Below are 21,993 nucleotides of genomic sequence, written 5' to 3'. Positions count from 1 at the left end.
GGAGACTTCTAAGACACGCAAGGGATAGTCTCTCTTGTCTCTTTCTGTCTTCTTTGTTTAGGAAACACGCATTTCCGGCTCCTCAACTCTTATTGCAGGCATTCATTCATTCGTTCATTCAACATTCAACAAATATTTTATGTGTTCCTACCATACGCCAACAACAGTGATAGACATTTGGAAATATGGTAGTAAACAACATAAATAGTGCTTGTGTTCTAGTGGGTATAAAGAAGTAAATATACAGAGTGTTAATCAGCTCTAAAATGAAAAAGAAATAGGAAAGGCAGATAGGAAGTGGTAGTGAGGTTAAAATATTAGAAAAGGTGGTCAGAGTTCACTGAAAAGTGGCATTTGAGTAAAGCCCTTTAGGAAGTTAGGGAGAAATCCAGGTTAATATGTGGGGAAGAGTATTCCATGCAAAGGGAATAACAAGTGCAAAGGGCCTGGGGTTGGTTATCTGATGTGAGGAGGCATATTGGCATATTGGATTAGTTGGAGCAAGTTGGAGAAAGACCATGGTGTAGGATTAGAAACACCCTGTGGAGGGGAATGGTGCCTGGTACACTGCACCATGTGCTGCAATTGAAAGAAGGTTTAGATGGCACAGCAAAGACTGGCATCTAAGGAAGGAAGACATATGTGGATGGGCAACCAGACAAGAGATTGGTAATGGGTGGAAAGAATGTGTCCAAGAAGTGGATAGAAATAGTCATGGTGATTTGCCTATTGTCTCTCAGCTCTAAATTCATTTTTCTATGCTCTGTTCTGTGATGCTGGAACTGGGTCTCTGCAAACTACATTCAGAGATTCCTTTGCCAACAGACCTCTTAGATTCTGCCGATAGGAGGCAGGAGATGAGGATTGAATGACAGGAGGAGAGAAGAGAGTCATTTCCTGTTTCTTGATATCAGTGTTGTTGCTCCAGTAGTGGCACTTAGTCCCAGCAATGGCATTTTTATACCACCATGGCAGTTTGTTCCAGCTTCCAGCTTCTTCCACACTCCCAGAACCAGCATCAACATGTCTCCTCAATGGTACCAGTAGAAACCATGTTTTTAGCACCTTAGAGATCTGATCTGTGGTTTCGTAGTACCCTCTCCTTGCAGCTCCTAAGTTTTCATAGTCCTGACCCCTCTCCTTTTATTCCCCCAGCCTTAGGGTGGTACCTGCTTTCTACAGTTCTTATTTCTGATCAGTCAGTCCTCCAACACATTTGTGGCCAATTCCTTATATTGGATCCCTTCTGTTGAAGTAGCTAGTGTGGTGTCTGTTTTCCTCACTGGATCCTGACTCATATAGGAGTTGAGCTCAGAGCACAGGACTCAAGAGGCGGGTATTACTCAGGAATCCAGGAAAGTAAGTACGTAGTTGGTCAATAGGTAGCCAAAGAGTTACTGGGAATGCCTATGTGAGTCTCTGAATGGGTTTCTTTGTCTGTTGTAATTAGAATACGGGTACCCACCTTCTATTCTTGTTGAAGTATCAGTTAATTTACCAGAAGAGATGCCTACAGAGACCTGAAAGAAGTGTGATTGAAAGCTACAGAAGCTCACTTGACACAGTCTAAGCAACACAGGTGAATGTTGTATAAGGATACAGAGTGTCTTATGGGATCAAAGAGCAGGAAATGCATTTGACTGTGGGAAGAGCCTGGGACGGGGAACTAGAAAACTGCCAGGATTCTCACTTGCCTTTGAGTTTTTCTGCATGTTGACTTCAATGTTTTCTCTCTGCAGGCAAGCTTTCTCTGCTTTCACAGTCCATGCGATGCAGAGAATATTACCACCTCTGGTTTCAGAGTCGATATCTCCTCTTTCCAAGAAACTAGTCCAGACTGGACGTGCAACTCCTTGATCCATTTTCAAATTTTCTGAAAGAGTTTCTTGCATTCTATGAAATAGAATTAAAAAAATAGCTTGGATCAACTGTCTATTACTGATCCCTTCAATTACGGACAAGGAAGTGGAGGTTATGTAATACAAGCATGGATTCTGGTAATCCACCCCTACAGGGGAGAGGGCAGTACTGAGGTCACTGTGGATTGAGCAGATCTACAAATATTTACTATCCTGGGCCTCAGGAATGTTGATAAAACTTGCAATGGGAACCATGAGCAGATGTCATTTTTTAATCCAAGACAGACTAGTCATAACTGCGCAGATCCCCCCATGTCAGGCTCAGATTGACGCTGACAAGATAGGGGAGAGTGGACGAGGCTGAGTCTGCAGGTGAGGATCCAGGCGCCTCCTTTGTAGGTAGTGGGAGGGGTACAGACTCGGGACCCATCTCTCCATTCCACCTCTGCCAGATCTCTGTGAAGTATATACCAGATTTCTCATGAAAAAAATAATTTTACCTCTAACCTTCACACTTTTCAAGAAATTGGGGCTGCCCCTAGGCAGAGCAAAGGACAAGAGATGGCAGGACTTCCTCTGTGTTCTCAGAGACTGCTGACATCCCATGGGGTGATCTTCTTCAGACTCCGTTCCCGTCTGGCCACTCCTTTAACCCTCAATTTGTCTACGGATGCTTTACCTATTTTTTCCTATTTACTTTGTTGGTCTCAAACCCCTTAAATGGTTAAAGTAAAAGCATTTTGTGCAATTGCATGATGTTTTGGAAAGAGTAATGGATGAGGACTCAAGAGATGTGGGTTTGACGCTGTGCTTTCCCCTCCTCTATTGTGTGACCTCAGACAAGTCGCTCAACTGTGCTGAGACTCAGCTGTAAAACAAGAGGGCTAGGCTGGTGGTGGACCTCTGAGGCTCCTTCCAGCTTACACTGCACCCGAGGTCTGGGGAGAAGAACTTGCCCTTGCTTTATGTTGTACAGAACAGAAACTTGCCTTGCTGGTTATGAGAACTCTGGCGAAAGGCCCCCACGGAATTCGAATGGAACCCGGCTTGGTATAAATGGTTCCTCTCTGGGACATGAAGGCCCTGGAGAATGCAGATTCCATCCATAAGACTAACATCTGAGCCTTCCCAGAAGCACACAAGGATTACATAGAATCAGAATCTGGTCTTTATCTTGAAAGGCAATTTGAGTGCTGCTGGACATTCCAAACTGGAATTGTACATGGAAAAATAACATTGGCGCTATAAATTCCTTTCTGCTTTGAAATATGTTGTGTATTAGAAACAGAGAGGTGGTGTTTATGATGTAACTCAGGGCGAGTGGGATGGAGTTATGCATTGAGAGCTGAATGATAGGGCATTAAGCAAACAAAGTCTCTCAAGTGAGCTGTTTTAGAGGATAAAATAATATTTAATTATTACGTAGAGGCTCCCTCCCAAGAGAAACTCATAGATAATAATCCCTCAGACTTCTCAATGCTCCCCAGAGGTACATGAGGAAAGGAGGATGAACCCCTAAAAGCAGGACTCAAATAGCTAAAAGTCCTTTGATTTTTCCAAGCTTCTTGGATCCCTAACAGGACAGTCAGTGGGGATTATGTTGTTTCTCTCCCAGACGCCGGAAAAACCCCAGCCCGGAAGTGAGGCAGCTGAGGGTCCTCAAATTTCATAAGGAGGGTTATCATTATGTATAAGATGATTGCTCCAAACTGGGCCTAAAAGCATGGAAAAATAATACTGCTGCTTGCACTCCACTCTGCTCTGAAATATGTGTTTAAGGAGCTGGGAGAGAGTTTAACTAGCTGACGGTTGTTTTCACTGAGTGCAGACAAGGATAAGGTACGAATGGTAGCAGGGAGATTCAGGGTAGATATAAAGCAGAACTTCTGACACAGTGTTGATAAACACTCAGGCTGCTGAGAGATCCTGTTCCTTGGAGATCTTTAAAAGTAGGTTGCTTTCTTATCTGACAAGAACGGTTCATGTTTCCAGACTTCAGCCCGGAGAAGAATTACATTTCTAAGCTGATGATGTGAAATAAATTGTTTAAAAAATTCTTTTTTGTAGCCCTCACTCTCCTCAGGGAATCTAACACTGAGCTACACTTCTGAGTTTTCTGGGCCTGTTTTTTCACCCCATCTCAGAATTTCTGCCGAGGTGAGGATTTGTTATTCTTGCTTCACGGCGAAAAAGGAAATGGAAGGCCAGCGATGCAGGCAGGGAAACCAGATAACCTAGTTCTCTAGAACTGGGTGTAAATCGAGAGTCTAGAGGCTCTGAGAAAGTTTGTTGTTGATGCCAAATGGGCAGAAAGAGCACCGAGAATCAGAAGTGGATTCAAACTCAGGTTCTGCCATTTGCCAGCGAAAGCCCTCATGTAAGTTACTACTTGCCCAAGCTTCGTTTTCCTTATTTGTAAAATGAGGATATTAATATCCACACTGAGTACATATTGGGGCTGTCTGAGGATCAGATGAAGTCATGTCTGTGGAAGCACTTCTTACCCTGTGAAATATTATATGTGGCATTGTTAAAAACACACGCCAATAGGAACCTTATTTGGGCCATTAACCTCAACTTTCTCTTTACTCGACTTTTCAGCTCATCCATGAAAGAGTCAAAGACAGAATGATTTTAATTTTTTTTTAAATTTCTCATTTCTTTCTCTGGTGGAAGTGCTAAGAAGCAGTGACACAAAGACAGACTTCAGAGGAAAAAGGATGAGAAGGAAAATGACATATACGATTCTCCACATGGATAACAAGACTTCAATCCCTGTAAAACTAAGATTCGACTTTTCCCCCTACGCTGCATCTTTTCTGTTCACCACATAAGCATACACTTTCTCGTTAACAAAGCACATATACACATACATGTATTCTAGCTCCAGTGGGTACGAACTTGGGCAAGTTAACTTTTTTGTGCCTTAGTTTCCTCCTATGGACATTGGGGAAATAATAGCACCCACCCAATAAAGGCTCTGTGAGAAATGAAACAATAAACGTAAAATTCTTAGAAGAGTGCCTGGCATACAGTAAGCCCTCCATAAATTATTCTTTCCTGATCTGATTTTTTCCTCACAACTCTGTGAGTTATCAGTTCACATCACCCCCCATTTTATAGATAAAAAAGTTAATGACTTGTTCAAGGAGATTCTGCTCACTAGGGGTTTGAACTTGGATCATCTTCATCTAAAGTCCATCAGAGAAGAACAGCATCCAGTAGCATGTAGGGTTAGGACCCAGCCCAGAAAGGGAAAAATCTCTTAGGATTAAGATTATCTTTGAGAGACCTTTAAATCACTCATAAAGATAGTATTCATGCTTTTGCGGGTACAACTCCATGGGATAATTCTTAAGCACACTGAGGTTCCTGAATCATGACCTAACTGCAGAACGAAACCAAGGGAAAGCCAAATGCAGCTGTTTGGACATTCAGACCATTCTGCTTCAGGAAAACCAAAGTATTTCTATTGCCTAGAAGATTTTCTCCACATTGACTTTAAAAAAATATTAGGCCTTTGTGACTTAAAATGTTATAAATAGATTAACCAGTAACAAGGCATCTTATTTGAAGCATTAGGTTCTCAAATTGGTACTTAGGTTAAATATCTGCACAGTATGACTCCACCATATACAGTGTTCTCTATTTTTGTTTGGTGAGGTGTAATTTCTTTAAAATCCAGGGATTGTCAAGCTTCGTTAATTATTGATGTAGCAGATGATTTTGACCTGTCTTTCAATGTATGACACCCCTTTTCTGAGAATTGACTTACCTGTGAGCATAATGGAGCCATATTTATATTACACGACCCATTGTCCTCCATAGTTTAGAGACAGAGGATAAATACAGGAAACACACCTGATCAATCAATATTTAATCTCAGGATGCTGGCAGTGGGCTTCAATAGATCTAGTCATTCTCTCCTGTTCTCTTGAAGGGAGGGAATATCCATTTGAGAGCTAAGGCATTATTTTAGGGTAAACACCTTCAACAATGTGTGAAAAGAAGCAGAGAAGGCTGGTTTGATGAAAAAGAATGAGTTAAAGCAAGATGTGTAGAGATAAGCAAAGGAGAGAAACAGATAAGAAATGAATGAATCAATGAGAGAGAGAGAAAGAGAGAGAGAGGACAGTTAACCAAGCACGAGGTTACTGGTGGCTAATTTCTGGTTTTAATTCCTTGTGAAGCTTAAATGTAACAGCTAGGTTTGGTTTCTGTAAATACCTACATAGCCTTTTAAGATGTGTGTGTGCCTAGTTCTTAAACTAAGTTAGTTACATTTCTTTTACTTCCATTTTTTATTTTACTTTCTAAGGCATCAGAAAGGTGTCCAACCCCTGGCCATTTGGAGACAGAAATACTATAGTTATTTCAGTTCTTAACACTTGTATTTACTTGAACTTTGGTTTACAGACTAGAAAAGATCTTGAAAAGTAATCTTGCACGTTTCCTTATTTCTAATTAATACCATATCTTAACCATTCCAGATCGATCTCTCCTATTTTCAGTAAAGTCCAGGTAATGGAATTCTATACTGTCAGTAATTCATTTTTAGTGTAAAACAGTCCTCATAACTAGGATGTATTACCTCCATGGAACATAAATAATTCTGATTTCGGTGACTCATGTTTTCCAAGCCAAACCAGGGGGCCAAATCTGTTTGCAAAAGAGTAACAAAATGGTGTTTCTGCACATCTGTTCCCACAATTTCAGGAATTCCAGTCTTACTCAAAACTGTCAAATAGTTATGAGAGTCTCCAGGAAATTTTTCCTGTGTATTCCATGAATTACTTCTCTCAGCTTTGAAGCGGCATTTGCCATTTTCTTTCTTTTCAGCTGTGGCTTCCTGCAGCAATGGCTGTTGACAAGGCTGAAGGAGCACACCCCCTCCCCCAACCAGAGCTGCCTTCCAAAATGGAGGCTCAAAGCTGATGATTCCTCCTAAAGCTTTAAATATCCCTCATATATTTCAGTACAATACCGCTTTGCTTGCTCTTTTTTGGTGACATCTTCCTCTTAGAGTTCAAGTTTAGACCCCAAATTTGGCTGAGAATAACCTGAGTGATAGACCTGGTATTTTTCTTAGAGCTTCTTCTTACCTTTGACACACCTCAGGTGCATTTGGGGCCATCTTTAGTCTCTTGGTTCTCTCTTCACTCAACAAGTTCTTCCCAGGAGTCTCTTCGGTCTGCATACCAATAGATTCTTGACAGGTCTGCCCATACTTCCTCAGACAGACCCTGGTGTGCCTGAGTTTTGGAGGCAACATCACTGGCTCAAGCTGGAATCCGAGTTACACACGCGCACAAACAAACAATCCTGCCCACGGAGTAGAACCACTTCAATACTGGTGTTTGAGGACACATACTTATACTTATAGGTACCTGTTCTTTATTAGATTCTGGCCTTATGAAGTTATTACACTTTTTTTCCACAGTGTAGTCTTTTTTTTTAAATAGTCTTTTGACCTGTAGTCTCACCAAATCTGTGAAATTACAGGTCATACTATTAGTGCATTCTTTTTTTTTTTTTTTTTTTTGATGAGGAAGATTCCCCCTGAGCTAACATCTGTGCCAATCTTCCTCTATTTTGTATGTGGGTCACGGCCTCAGCCCAGCTGATGAGTAGTGTAGGTCTGTGCTTAAGATCCGAACCCATGAACCTAAGATGCTGAAGTGGAGCACAGAACTCAACCACTACGCCACAGGGCCAGCCCCTTTAGTACATTCTTTATGGTAATGCCAACGAGGTAAAATCCTGCAGACCTGGACATTTGGGGAGGATTCTAGGACTCTCTCTATAACCAGATGTCCGTAGTTGTCTCAGGCAAGCATCCAGTAAAATGCCTGACAAATGCTCGATATATATTTATTGAGTTGGGCTGAGTGTTCTAGCCTTAGTCAGCCTCAGACCTGACTTCAGAGATTCTGAGTTATTTAAAGAGTCTTGTTAATAGGTTTATCTCTGTACTGTCTCTTCTCTTTGCAAAATAACCCTGGTTCTAGTTTTTTCTCTTAGGTCTTATTTTCTACCTTTAATCATCTCCACGGCTGCCCTCTGGACAGTCTCCAAGTTCTCTGTGTCCACTTTGAGGTGTGAAGCACAGATTCCAAAGGCCACTTTCTGACTGAGCTGAAGGGCCTTTAGGGACCTAACCCTGACAGCTTGGCTCTTCACGGCTGTCCAAATTGGAGGTTTCCTCGCCTCCCTGGTCCTCTTATGAAGTATCTCCTGATCCAAACTTGCTCTGAAAGCGTCCCTCCATGAGCCCTTTCCACTCTCCTTTTCCTGTTTGCTCCACCTCTCTTCTTGCTCATCTTGAAGGCTGTGCAATCCCAGATTGCCTGCCAAAGTGCGAGCAGAGAAACGATGGTGATGGCTAAGGAGCCCGGAGGAAGGAAGGCTCTTTACGAGGAGGCTGTCTCTCAAAGGTGCGTTAGGTCTTCTTGACCTCTCTTTTGCTCTCTCCCTTCCTCCGTGGATCCTCTAAACCTTGAGTCTCTGCTTGCCCTACATTCTCTGTACTCACAGAGGATCAGGACCTCCAGGGCAACCTGAGCCTGTCCTTGGTCAGAAATGATCCAGGCTCCAAAGGGTTAAGGTCGGGAGCCTTGATGGATGGAGAGGATTATTAGTTACCATTTAGAGAGCCAAGGAAGGGTTCCTCCCTGTTTCCTACACTCCTTTTTCATAGGATCTCTGGCCATGGCTGTGGATAGGAAAAAAAATAAAAAGAGTGGGCCGGCCCCATGGCCAAGTGGTTAAGTTCGTGCATTCCGCTTTAGTGGCCCAGGGTTTCACCGGTTTGGATCTTGGGTGCAGACAGGACACCGCACCTCACGCCATGCTGAGGTAGCATCCCACATAGCACAACCAGAAGGACCTACAATTAGAATATATAACTATGTACTGGGGGGCTTTGGGGAGAAGAAGAAGAAGAAGAAAAAAGAAGAAGATTGGCAACAGATGTTAGCTCAGGTGCCAATCTTAAAAAAAAAAAAAGCAGAAGAAAAAGGAAAAAAAGTTTTCAAAGTAATTTAGAAAGTTCTTGTAAACGCTTGTGTTTTCATTTAGCAGCATGAATCCAGGACAGCAACAGACCTTGAGAGGCAGCAACCAACGGGGAATTGAGTGGAAAAAAAATAGAAATCCTAGACTCTCCAAGTGTCCAGCTTTTTGGTGGGGGAGGTAGAGAGGAGGAAGGGATTAAATCAAATCTTTGTGGGGAGGGCTCAGCTCTGGGCTTTCATGGATAAAACACTAAAGCTTCAATTGGAAGAGAATCCAAACCTTAAGTTGCGCTTATAGCTTTAGCTCAAGTAAGAAAAATGAGGTGGGGGGGTCTCAGGGTGGGGTCCAAGTCTTAGATGGAGCGGGAGGACTTGGGGATGGATACAGTGGGGAATAAGGCGGAAGAGAGCTATGTCTTTAAGTCTGTCCTATGGTTATACATATTTTTTTCTTCTATGAATGGGTTTTGCTGTAAATTATAGCTTTGCTCGTGGTCCCTTGGGTCAAAAGAAATAGATTCTAAACAGAAAACAGCTCTGATTGGTGACTTTCCTTCTTCCCTCCCCAACCCCCTTCCTAATTGAAACCAAATGTGCAATATATTGGATGCTGGGATCCCTGGCGCTTTCCCAGGAATCCTCAGAATGTGAGGTTTCTCTCAAAGGCATCTTGCATCAGCCTGTGGATGTATGCCTACCACCGGGCTCCTTCACCGGCAAAGTGGAAAAAGAAGCGTTTCACAACAAATTCTTCCTTTTGGGTTGCGGGAACGCAGTGGATTATAGCTCTGTTTTCTTCCTTCAAAACTGTGCACTCCTGGATGAACGTAAGTTATGTGTTTTTCTTCCTTCAATTTTTTTTTTCTTTTCTGAAAATGAAAGCTCTGAATATACTTTTCCTGGTGTCTCAGGAAACGTTTTAAAAAGGAGGCAGAAGGGACTTTCAAGTCAGGAGAGGAAGGGAAGGGATTGGGGCACCATAGACTCGAGAAATCCAAGATCTCATATTTTTGGGGGGCTGGATTTATGTTATGGAGGGAGAATAAAGAGCATTAAGAACCAAAGAAGACTGAAGCAAAGTAAAGGAGTCCTCGCAGCTGCAAGATACAGTAAACAGCGTTAGCAGAGTTGAAATCGTTGGCAGGCCAGACAGGCCGATTGCAGAGCTGATTTTGGGATGGAGAAACTAGAGCAGGGAGCTAAGTTTTGGGGCATTTAGCAGTGGTGTTCGAGCGTCCTGAGTTTTGGAGAGGGCAACTTTTTACATTTTGGTTTTTTCAGGGGAGTTCCTGACTTCATTGTGAGAAGGGCAACTTTGGATGAGGTTTGGGGTGGCCAGGCGGGGGGCTGGGTGGGTCGAGCATTTTTCAGTTGGGGACGAGGAAATACAGCTGCCCAGCCTCATCCTCCCCGCCTCGCTGGCCTGGGGCGCCTCTCCCTTTGTTGCCGAATGACTTGGGACTGTTTGCAGTTGGGACCTCTCAGCCCTGGCCAAGGTTTGAGAGTCCCATCCAAGGGGAAAGAGAATTTTTCCAAGTGGCTGAAACTCCCAGGCCAGCCATTTGAGGCGAGAGTTCGCACTGTTCAAGCCAGTAGGGGTTCAGCACCATTTTGCTGACTGCTTGCCTTCTGCATCCTTTCCCTGGGGGAACACAGAGGGAGAGTTCTGAAAGAGCCTTGGAGATCTTGTCTGATCCGCTCATTTCACAGAGGTTGGGAATGATAGAAGGGGGACTGACTGACAGGGTCACACAGTGAGTTAGTTGTGGGGCTGACAGTGAAATTGAGGTTCTGTTTACTGCTCATCCAGTGCTCTTTCCACTCCATACCTCGCGCTCATGGTCCCTCTTAAGGCCATATATCTACTTTCATGTTCATTTCACGGCTGAGATAATAGAGGCTGTTTAATTAACAAGTAACCAGGAGGATGTTGGTTATCAGCAAGAGAGGATGATGCTAATGGTGGTTCACCAGCTAAGGGTACCTATGGTTATGTTCGGTTGTGTGTATGGAAATAAAAAAAGCTATCATCTGAGTATTTACTATGCACCAAGCTCCATGCTCAGAACTTTACATACCTTATTTGATTGAATCCTCAAAGTTCTTAAGGCATTCTTCCTATTTTATAGATAAGAATTTTAAGACTTCGAGAAGGGAAAGGAGTTGTTCAAGGAAATGCAGCTAGTAAGTCTGAAACTCATGTATGTCTGATTCGAAAAGCTGTGCTGTGAATCACTCTGCAATAATACTCCCCCCCAAACACACACATTTGATTACTTTTCGAGTCAGATTCCACGTTTCCCTCGGTGACCAGGAGGCGAAGGTGTCAGGCGAGAGGAGCCGCCGGGAGTCTCTCTTGGAGGCTGCTTCTGTGCTTGGACGAGTATTTATCTGGATGTCAGAAAGGGGCTGAGAACGAGGGCATCTCCATGCGCTAATTCTGACTGCTTGGTATAGCCTTCCCTTTGTTATGCAAAGAGCCTGGGATTTAGAGTCAGAAGATCCAGGTTCGAGTTCTGGCTCTACCTTTTACTACTCGGCAAAGTTGCTTTACCTTTCTGCACCTCGACCTCTGTATTGATAACGCAGGGATAACAGCAATACTCTTTGGAATTATGGCTTTAAGAGACATTGTGCATGAATGTGTCCTGAAGGCTATGAAGGGCTTAACCACATCAGTTTGTCTGATGACGATCACTGAACGTTGGAATGTAACGTGAGGCGGCCTCTGCTATGTGGGGTCTGGCCAGCAGTGCTGATGCCGGCAGGAGGGCCATTGTGTTTGGCTGTGTGTGAAACTCTGAAATGGGTAGCTTCAGCCTCAGTGCCCATCTCTTTTGAATGGAAGCAATTCCTCGTCACAGAGAATATTCCTGGGTTTTCTATCTGAAACTTGCCTCTGGTGGCCTAGCGGGGCTATGATTCCTTGTCCCAAGAAAGCAGTGGAGGCTGTACGACATCATGTTGTTCAAGCATCCTCTGCTTGGGTCTTCTTCATCTCTGAACAAGAAGGGTTTAGTCAGGATCAGTCCACTGGTTTCTCCTCAAAGGAGACTGGCTGTGGAGGAGCTTCATATCTAGCTGAGGATGGATCCTTGACCCAGGACCTCCTGGTCACCAGCAGGCACATTTCACCCTGTCCTTTACCTCATGTGTCCTCTTCTGTGCTTGTAGTTAGAAGGAATGCAGCTGTTCCTGGGGGGCAGGGGTGGGGGGCCAGCAGGCAGTGGGGAGGCCCCTGCCTCTGCTTCTGGCTGAGATCTGTCTACTTTATAAACACTAAAGGTAGGGGAAGTTTGAAAGGTGTTTCCAGAATCTTTTACTTAGAATACTCAAATTGAAACTCCCAACAGTATCCATGTCTGTGAGACTATAGAAAATATATATATTGGTCTCTGCCCCCAGGTCACAGGACAGAGATTCTAAAATCCTCGTAATTTCCTAAGTGATAAGAGCGGTAGGAGCATCTTTTCTTCTAATCTCTGGTCTTTGACTCCAGTTCCTGACAGAGAGCTCTTAAATCCCTCAAAATTTCCTGGGTGATAGCAGTGTCTTTTGTTTTAATAAGGTCACTCTGGGTGGACTCCCAGATGGGGGCTCGTCACCAGAAAGACCAAACCATGATTAGAAGCTTGAAATTTTCAGCCCCACCTCCCATCTTCCAGGAAGGGGAAGGGGTTTGGGGACTGACCTAATGATTGATCACGCCTAGGTGATGAAGTTTCTATGAAAATTCCAGAAGTATGGGACTTGGGGAGTTTCCAGGTTGGTGAACACATCTATGAGCTGGGAGGGTGGCACACCCCCAACTCCACAGGGACAGAAGCTCCTGCACTTGGGACCCTTCCAGACCTTGCCCTATATGTCTCCTCATCTGGCTGTCCATCTGTATCCTTTATTATATAATAAACCAGTAAATCTACGTGTTTCCCTGAGTTCTGTGAGCTGTTCTAGAAAATGGGTGAATCCAAGGAGGGGGTTGTGGGAACCTCTGATTTGTATCCAAGTCAGACAAAAGTTGTGGGTAACCTGGAAACTCACTACTTGTGGTTGGTGTCTGCACTAAAGGGACAGTTTTGTGGCACTGAGCTGTTAACCTGTGGGTGGGGTCTGCCCCAACTCTGGGCAGTTAGTGTCAGAATTGCTTGGTGTGGAAAACCCACACATCTGTTGTCAGAAATATTGTGAGCGTGTGAGTAGAATAAAACTGAGTTTTTCCTAGACAACGTCCAAGCACAGAGTGGGAGTGTCGTCTGAAGGAGCCTCACCATCTCCCCACTTTCCCCTAGCTTCTCTGTTAACTCACTGCTTTCTTCCCTTTTTATATAGTCACTTTGCAGACTTTGTCAGATGAATTATCTATCACATGTAATGAATCTAGTCAGACCTTTCCATGTGACTGCATTTTTAATAGACACACTAAAAAATTAGTGGCCTCGCCCCATATATTAATGTCACACCATTTTAAATTAGCGTTAACTCTCAGACTCTCTTCCCAAGTTCCTTTGTAAGATCCACTTTCAGGCACTTTACTTCACCCACCCCTCAAACACGCCACCCAAAAGCACGTCTCACAGGCATCCAGAAAGCTAACACCCGTCTAAAAACAGACCTCCACAGACATGCTGAGGTCTTGTGCCAGCTGACATAAGTGCTGACCTGTCTGCAGCGCAGACACACTGGACTCTTTGTGCCCCTTGACCTGTTTGAAGCCGTGTAACATATGAAGCAACTCTCTCCCAACAATGACCACTCAGTCCAGATAGATGTCCACCATCCCCAGGCATCCGGAGCTTCTCTGAATTCAGCAACCATCCACGAAGGCTGTCACCAGTAAATTAGAAAGCTTGGGTAGGACTTGAGGATCTCCAGATCAGTTACACAAGGATGTCTTCAGGTGGGGGGTGGGAATCAGTCCTTTGAAGCATTCCCCATGTGATTCTAATGTGAACCTCCACTGATAAATCTCCACGTTTGTTGCCTCAGCCATTCTTTAGCATGGAGTAAGGGCAGGCTTGGGAGAGAAACCAACCATGGTCACATCGCCTCCCCCATTGTCTTGCAGAGAATTTAACTGTCAGCGCTCCCCTCCTCTGGTTGGCTTACCTCCCTTTTCTGGCTGGCTTCTCTGATCATGGTTGAGACCTCCTCACGATGTACACAACCTCCCTTTCGCCCTTAAGTGACAGCTTGTCCAGGCCTCAGACTCTTTCCAATGTGAAGTCAGACTGACCTGGCTTCCAATCCTTGCTTTATACTCACTGGCCATGTGACCTTGGGCAACTGCTTAAGCTCTCTAAGTCTCAGTTTCCTACTCTGTAAAATAAGGATTATAATTCCCATCTAATAGTTATTACAGATGCAACTTGTGAGTACTTAGTGTATGTTTAGCATGTAGTTAATAAATGATGTCGATAATGATTTTTTTTTTTTTTTTTGCTGAGGAAGACTCATCCCAAGCTAACAGCTGTGCCAATCCTCTTCTATTTTTTCAGTATGTGGGCCACCAACACAACATGGCTGCTAACAGAGCAGTGTAGGTCCAAGCCCAGGAACTGAACCTAGGCTGCAGAAGAAGAGTGCGTTGAACTTAAGGCCACCGGGGCTGGCCTGATGATGATTATTTTTATTACTAGTTCAGCACTGTTGCTTTGGCTACCCTTGTTCAACCGCATAGCACCAGCCCAAGTATTTTCCCATAGCCCATTCCTCAGTCCAACAACATTCTTCCTCGCCAACAACATTCACCCACCAAAGTCCGCTTCTGCCAAGAATACTCCCCAAAGTGCTTTCACAGTGGAAAGGACATGGGTTTAAATTCTGGCTCTGCCATCAATTACTAGCCCTGTAACCTTGGACAAGATATTTAACCTCTCCAAGTCTCATTTTTCTCATCTCATAGGTTTGTGACAAAAAATAGGTACTATTAGATATGCAAAGGAGCCAGCATAAAGCCTCATACATAAATGGTGGTCTGAATAAGTGAGTTCCCAGTAAATCTTAACCCTCTTACTTTTTTCTGATGGAATCTTTGATACTTTATTGTCTAAATATCCAAGTCTCTCCCTGTTTTCACCATTCTGCTACATTTCTCAGGAGTTTTTAACCTGTTTCTCTCCCTGGTTGTTCTGGGATTCCTTGGCAATTCTCCTTTATTTTATTTGGCTTAATTCTATTTAGCAAGCATTTATTGACTGCCTACTAGTGTTAAGACACTCTGCTTAACATTTTCTAATAACAATAGCTTAATAAAGGAACTGAGATGACCAGATGCCTTGTCTGGGGATATTCACCAGGACACCAATCACCTAACGGCTAAAGTGATGGTCTCTAAACTTTCTCCATCTCTTTTAATTTTATTTGCACACATTTGGATATGTTATGATTGAGCCTGTGTTACTCAGATATGATTTGGCTGAAAATAATTCTATTCTTATTTTGATTTCCTTTCTTATTTTTGCTTTCTGTCCTTCCTGTTTTGCATAGAACTATTTGATATTTCCAAGTTTCGGTAATTCTCCAAGCAATGGAGATCCCAGAATTTGGCAGGTCATCTACTTATTAGCTGGAATCTCATTTTGGCCTTGAAGCACTAAAAGGGTTAGATTTGAGCCAGCCCAAGTATCACTGGGGCCTGGAAGAGCAATGAAAAGACAGAAAAGTTCTAAAATGGGTTTAGACTTACCCCCAAGCTCCTGGGTTCAGCTGGGCTTCCGCTGGGAATTGGGCATTGTCTATGATGGATTCACTCATTCAACTGTCTTGTAGCTTGTGTTTTGTGGCTAGAGAGACCCCAAAGAAATGTTTGAGGACACCCTTCTACCTACTGCTCAGAGGTTAATGCTCCATGCTCCATGCTCCATGGAGTGGGTGTGAGGGAGACAGCATGTGAAGAATAGAGCCTTGTGTGCAAACGGTAGTGAGAAGAACAGGTAGTAAGATTTTGGTCCCAGCACCATCATTTTCTACATTCTGGACCTCAGAGAAGTCTTTCTTCATTGGGTCTCAGTTTCCTGTCTCCCTCATGAGTTTCTGTGCCCTCCTTTTGGGTTCAGATAAGATAATGTGCAGGAAACTGTAAACCGTGAAGCTCTGTGCTGATGAAGATGGGACATTTCATAGGTAGCTAATCCAGCAAAATTCACTGTGCACAAGATTGTCTGTAGGGTCTTAATGGCTTAGACAGCCAAAAATAAATTGAGATGGGAGATGGATTAAAAAGGAGGACAAATAGTCTAGTGTCTTTTCTGCATTTTTTCATTTTAAGTTTTGAACACTCTATGAATTCAGAAAACATGAAACAATTAAAATATCAGTGAACTCTCGTGTCTAAGATAAGCAGTTTCTCATTGATTTTATTTTTTCACTCCAAAGGTCCTGATTTTTTTTTTTAATCGCAAGGCATGTTTTTTTCCACTATGAATTTCATAGCATCTTGGTAAACTCTGTCATAATTTTGTTTTTGCTGAACTCATTTCTTCATTTCTCAGCAAATGGTTATCGGGTGCCTGCTCTCTGCCAGGTAACTGTTATAGGTTTTAGTGATCAAGAAAACCAGCAAGATTATAGATGTTTATGATCATTCATCACTTTAGACAGTCATTACTTTAGGTTCTGGAGAGCATAATATGAAATTGGCTGGACAAAACTCACTTTGGAAAATCGGTAACCAGGATTGGGTTAATAAGGTTTTGCTTTTTAAATTTTAAGTGTAATTCAAAAAAGTTCCTGTATGATGGTTGTCAGCAGAGCCAGTCATTGTACAAAACATAAGACCCAAAGTTTACTATTTTATTTTTCATAATTTCTTTTTTCAAATTAATAGACTTTATATTTTAGAGCAGCTTTAGCTTTACAGAAAAATAGAGCAGAAAGTACAGAGAGGTCCCATGCACCTCTTCTCCTTTTTGCCTATAGTTTCCCTATTAGCATCTTGTATTAGCATTATATTTTATTTTTTTATCAATTACTCAATATGTATTTATTAAACATCCGTTGTATGTTCTCTACTAACTATGGGAGTAAGAAAGAATAAATCATATTTCTGCCTCTCAAATTGTTTGTAATGTTGCATATCTACAGTTTGGAGCCTCTTACTCATTAAAAAAATTTGTTGTGCAGTTAGCGCCTGCCTAACTTGGTGGTAAGGTTAGCACAATGCCTGGACATAGCTTGTTGCTGTTACGCCATTGAGTCAATTCTGACTCCTACTGACCCTGTGTACAGCAGAGCAGAACCCTGCCTGGTCTTTTTGCACCATCCTCTCACCTTCTGCTGCTGTATCAGACAATGCTCTGCTGCTATTCATAGGGTTTTCGTGGCCAATTTGTTTTGGAAGTAGGTGGCCAGGTCCTTCTTCCTAGTCAATCTTAGTCTAGAAGCTCTGCTGAAACCTGCCCACCATGGGTGACTTTGCTGATGTTTGAAATACTGTTGGTATAACTTTCAGCATCACAGTAACAAGCAGCCACCACAATATGACAACCGACAGAGGGTTGGTGTGGTTCCCTGACCAGGAAACCAACCCAGGCTGTGGTGGTGAGAACACTGAATCTTAACCACTAGACCACCAGAGCTGGCTCTGGACAGAGTAGACATTCAATAAATACCTGTTAATTATATGAACAAATGAAAATGAAGGATTGCGAATTAGAGGACATAATCCCTGTCCTTAAGAGCTTGAGAAACAACAGACACATATGACAGTGATTAAAGAAAATTTCAAAAATAGATAAAATGTTATTGGATCCCTGAAAAAGGAGACAGTGGTATAGGCAAATAAGGGAAAAAAGCAATCACTGACAGGCCCATTTTCCTCACTGGGCTTGTATTCCTGACCTTATCATCAGCATTGTCTTTGTTGCTGTGGTCTTTGCATTATCATCTTAACTATGGCTATCATTCTATGTCTAAATCCAGGCACTAAAAAATGAACTCCCCCATCCTCGTGATGGTTGCACGCGCGCATATGTGTGTGTGTGTGATTTTGGTAGTTTTCAAGTGCCACCACACCAATGCATGCCAGTTACACTGCTCACTGGGAGTAGAACGAATTGCTCCGTGGGCTCCATGGAAAACGAGATCACAACTTGGAAGTCCTCATGGGAGCCATACCAACAAAATGCCTTGTAGGACTGTAATTTCCCGGAGATACAAATAACTTAGAGGAGGGGTGAGGGTTACAAAGGCTGCCGGGACTTGTCCCTTCAGGATGTACACTCTTGAGATTCTGGGGAAAAATTTGATCTAAAGAAGAGGGTGGTGGGAGTTAAATTCATTCCAGAGCAGCTAATTGTTCCTCAGGTAGAAGTTCGAATTTTAGAACATGTACATTATATAGAGTTTTAAAATTGAGATTATAAGGTTAAAATAACATAAAAGGAAATTAGAAATAAATTCTGATCCCAATAAAAATTCCACTAAGTTATTTTGTGGCTACTGACAAACTGATTCTAAAGTTTATATGGAGAGACGAAAGATCCAGAGTCGCCAGCTCAATATTGAAGGAGAAGAACAAAGTTAGAGAACTGATATTACCCAATTTCAAGACTTACTATAAAGTTACAGTAATCAAGACAATGTGGTATCAGTGAAAGAACAGACAAACAGATCAATGGAACAGAATGGAGAGCCCAGAAACAGATCCATATAAAAATAGTCAACCGATCGTAGACAAAGGAGCAAAGGCGATGCAATGGGGCAAAGATAGTCTTTTCAGCAAATGGTGCTGGAACAACTGGACATTCACATGAAAAAAAAAATCTAAAAAAAAATAAATGGACTTTATGTCCTTCATAAGAATTAAATCAAAATGAGTCATGAACCTAAATGCAAAACGCGAAACTAAATTAAACTCCTGGGAGATAATACAGAAGAAAGTCTACATGACTGTGAGTATGGAGATGCCTTTTCAACACCAAAGCCATGATCCTTGAAAGAAAAAAATTGATAAGCTGGGCTTCATTAAAATTAAAAACTTCTACTGTGTAAAACAGTATCAAGACAATGAGAGTAGAAGCCATAGATGGGGAGAAAATATTTCCAAAAGACACATCTGATAAAGGACTGTCATCTAAAATATGCAAAGAACTCTTAAAATTCAACAATAAGAAAATGAACAACTGATTAAAAATTCGGCAAAACAGACAGCTGACCAAATATGATATACAGATGGCAAGTAAACATATGAAATGATGTTCAACAATATATGTCATTAGGGAATTGCAAACTAAAACAATGAGTCAACGCCATACACCTATTAGAATGCTCAAAATCCAGAACACTGACAGGACCAAATGCTGGTGCTGATATGGGGCAACAAGACTCATTCATTGCTGGTGGGAATGCAAAATGGTATAGCTACTTTGGAAGATAGTTTGGCAGTTTTCTACAAAACTGAACATGCTCTAACCATATGATCCAGAAGTCATGCTCCACAGTATTTACCCAAATGAATTGAAAACTTATGTCCACACAAAAACTTGCACACAGATGTCTATGATGTTTATGGAAGCTTTATTCATACCTGTCAAAACTTTGAAGCTACCAAGACGTCCTTCAGTAGGCGAATGCATAAATAAATTGGTACATCCAGATAATGGAGTACGATTCAGCACTAAAATTAGCTATCGAGCCATAGAAAGACATGGAGGAAACTTAAATGTATATTACCAAGTGATAGAAGCCAATCCGAAAAGGCTACATACTGTACGATTCCAACCAAACGACATTCTGGAAAAGGCAAAACTATGGAGACAGTAAAATATCAGTGGTTGCCGGGGGTTGGGGAGCGGCGAAGGCTGAATAGGCAGAGCAGAGGGGATTTTTAAGGCAGTGATGAAACTATTCTGTATGATACTGTATTGGTGGATACATGTCATCATAAATTTGTCCAAATCCATAGAATGTACAACACCAAGAGTGAACCCTAATGTGAACTATGCACTTTGGGTGATAATGATGTGTCACTGTAAGTTCTCCACTTGTAACAAATGTAGCACCGCAGCGTGGGATGTCGATAGCGAGGGAGGTTGTGAGCACGTGTGTGGGGGCGTATCGGAACTCCCTACTTTCAGCTCAATTTTGCTGTTAAACGAAAGCTGCTCTAAAAAGTAAAATCCCCAAACCCAAAATTCCCAACACTCTGATTTCGTCTTGGCTATTTCTTTCTTATTTGAAGGTAGACTTTGTAATATAGCTATAATAATGGGCATTTATATTTAAAAATTACTAATTTTGTTTTTCAGATAAGTATGGCTTTAATAATATCATTTTATTTAACAAAGCTAATGGAAGCAGAAACTTTTAAAATTGTTGAGAAAATCTAATTCAATAGATTAATAGCAGATACTTGGGAACTCTGTTGTATTATTCAAATTATAATAACTGTCACTTAAGAGAATAGTCATTTAAGTCCTTTTAACTAATGCAACATATAACCGTTCTCACTTAAAATCACAGTATGGTAGAAAGAGTGATGGGCCAAGGGTGAATAGGGTGAGATTTTAATTTTAACTTTGCCACCTACTAGTAGTTGAACTTTGTGCAACTACATTTTTTAACCTATCAGCACTTCGATTTTCTCATCTGTAAAGGGCAATGTAAAATTTCTACATTTGCCAGTTGAATTATGCTAATCACTGTCCATACCAGCACCTGTACCCCCATATCCACTTTCACAGCTAAGTCTTAAATCACTGGTCTAAGCTCTCATTTGAGTTGGGCAGGGTTAGGGCAAAGATAAGTCTGGCAAAGGTCTTCGCCGGTTTAAATAGGAAACAAAGAGCTTGACACCTTAAAAATGGCTCCATATTTGTTACCTGCAGGCCGTATGTAACAAATGAGTCCTGGTTTCAAGTGAAATGATGTATGTGAAAACCCTGGACACACTTACAGCGTTGCTTTACCTAAAAGTGTTTAAGGCACTAGCAGGGGTACCTCTAATATCGTTTGCAAATAAGGTGATATTTGGTTCCATGAAAGTATTGAAATAGTCATAATGAAAAAATACAGGAACTTTATTGAATGTTCTTACACTTAATGCTAGATTTTGTGATTGTTTTTTATAACAAAGTCTGTGGTGGGGGTGGGAAGGTGCTATAATATTTTCAGTGCTTGGAACCTCTAAAGGTCTTAATCCAGCCCTTTGTAGGAACATAAGCTATTGTCGCCCACAACTGTTCCTGAATTTACTCAGCCACAGTTCCCTAGAGCTAGCGGGAGGAGTACTATGATGCTATTCAAAAATACGTTCAAATCCATCCTTTGGATGAAGAGGTTATTATAGTTACCATTGCATGACTCGGCAATAGGCATTAGGGAAAAATACACACCCCACTGATCATGGGGTGTTAAAAGACCTTCTTGTGTACAAATGAGGGTTAGACGAAAGTGACGACAAAACACTGAAGTATGTAGACCCGCGTCATTTCCTTTTATCAGAACTCAATAATTCCTGCCGTCATCATTAACAAGACTTCTTAAGGCCAGGTAAATGGCTTCAAGGGTAAGGCAAATGGCTTTCCACATTCAAAGAAGTACTCCCTTGACTCTCCCTCGAATAATAGCTTTGCTAAGGCTGAGAGGTAGGGCGCCTTGGGAAGCTACTGAAGCGGCTGTGGAGGCCGTGTAGAACAGACATGCTGCGGGGGTGGCTTCAGTTATGGGTTTCTGAAGGGCTGCGCAGATTCTCTGCCGCCTGGCCTTGGTGAAAAGGCAGGGGCGGGCTTTTCCAAGGGAGACAGAAAAGACTCAGCTCTCTAAGAAACTTCCCTCAGGGTTATCTAATTTGATGTTACTCCAACCAAAACAATATATGGACCTATTTTATAGGGAAAATTTTTTCAGCTCCTTAGGATGATTGATTATCTGGACATTATTAAAACATGTACAAACATAAAATTAGGTATACACTTAAATTAGGTTCCCGGATCCAGTTTGCACGTGTGTGTGTGTGAGTCTGTGTGTGTGTTGGGGGGAGTTTCCCACATAACACCAAGCAGTTCTTGGAACATCAGCTGGGTGTCCTACAATTCAACTCAATTCTGACACTACATACGCAGAGATAGCATCGGATTCCACAGATCAAGGGTTCAGTCCTACAATAGTGTCCTCCTCCAACC

The 21,993-nt window shown here is 42.2% G+C and overlaps 1 protein-coding gene across 3 annotated transcripts in view; it reads left to right on the top strand.

Moving 5' to 3' along the window:
• Positions 1-9,080: 9,080 nt before the first annotated feature.
• Positions 9,081-21,993, top strand: part of DDR2 (discoidin domain receptor tyrosine kinase 2) — a 152,836-nt gene continuing 139,923 nt past the window's right edge. The window contains exons 1-2 of one of the 3 annotated variants that reach the window (XM_070608196.1): positions 9,081-9,181; positions 9,507-9,699. The gene's annotated coding sequence lies outside the window, so the exon portion shown is untranslated. Of the gene's footprint in view, positions 9,182-9,505; positions 9,700-21,993 lie in introns of those variants that run through there. The other 2 variants (XM_070608193.1, XM_070608197.1) reach the window with 2 other exon arrangements.

Source organism: Equus przewalskii, unplaced genomic scaffold, assembly GCF_037783145.1.
Source record: "Equus przewalskii isolate Varuska unplaced genomic scaffold, EquPr2 ChrUn-5, whole genome shotgun sequence".
Classification (NCBI taxonomy): Eukaryota; Metazoa; Chordata; class Mammalia; order Perissodactyla; family Equidae; genus Equus; species Equus przewalskii.
This window is presented reverse-complemented; position numbering and strand designations above follow the sequence as displayed.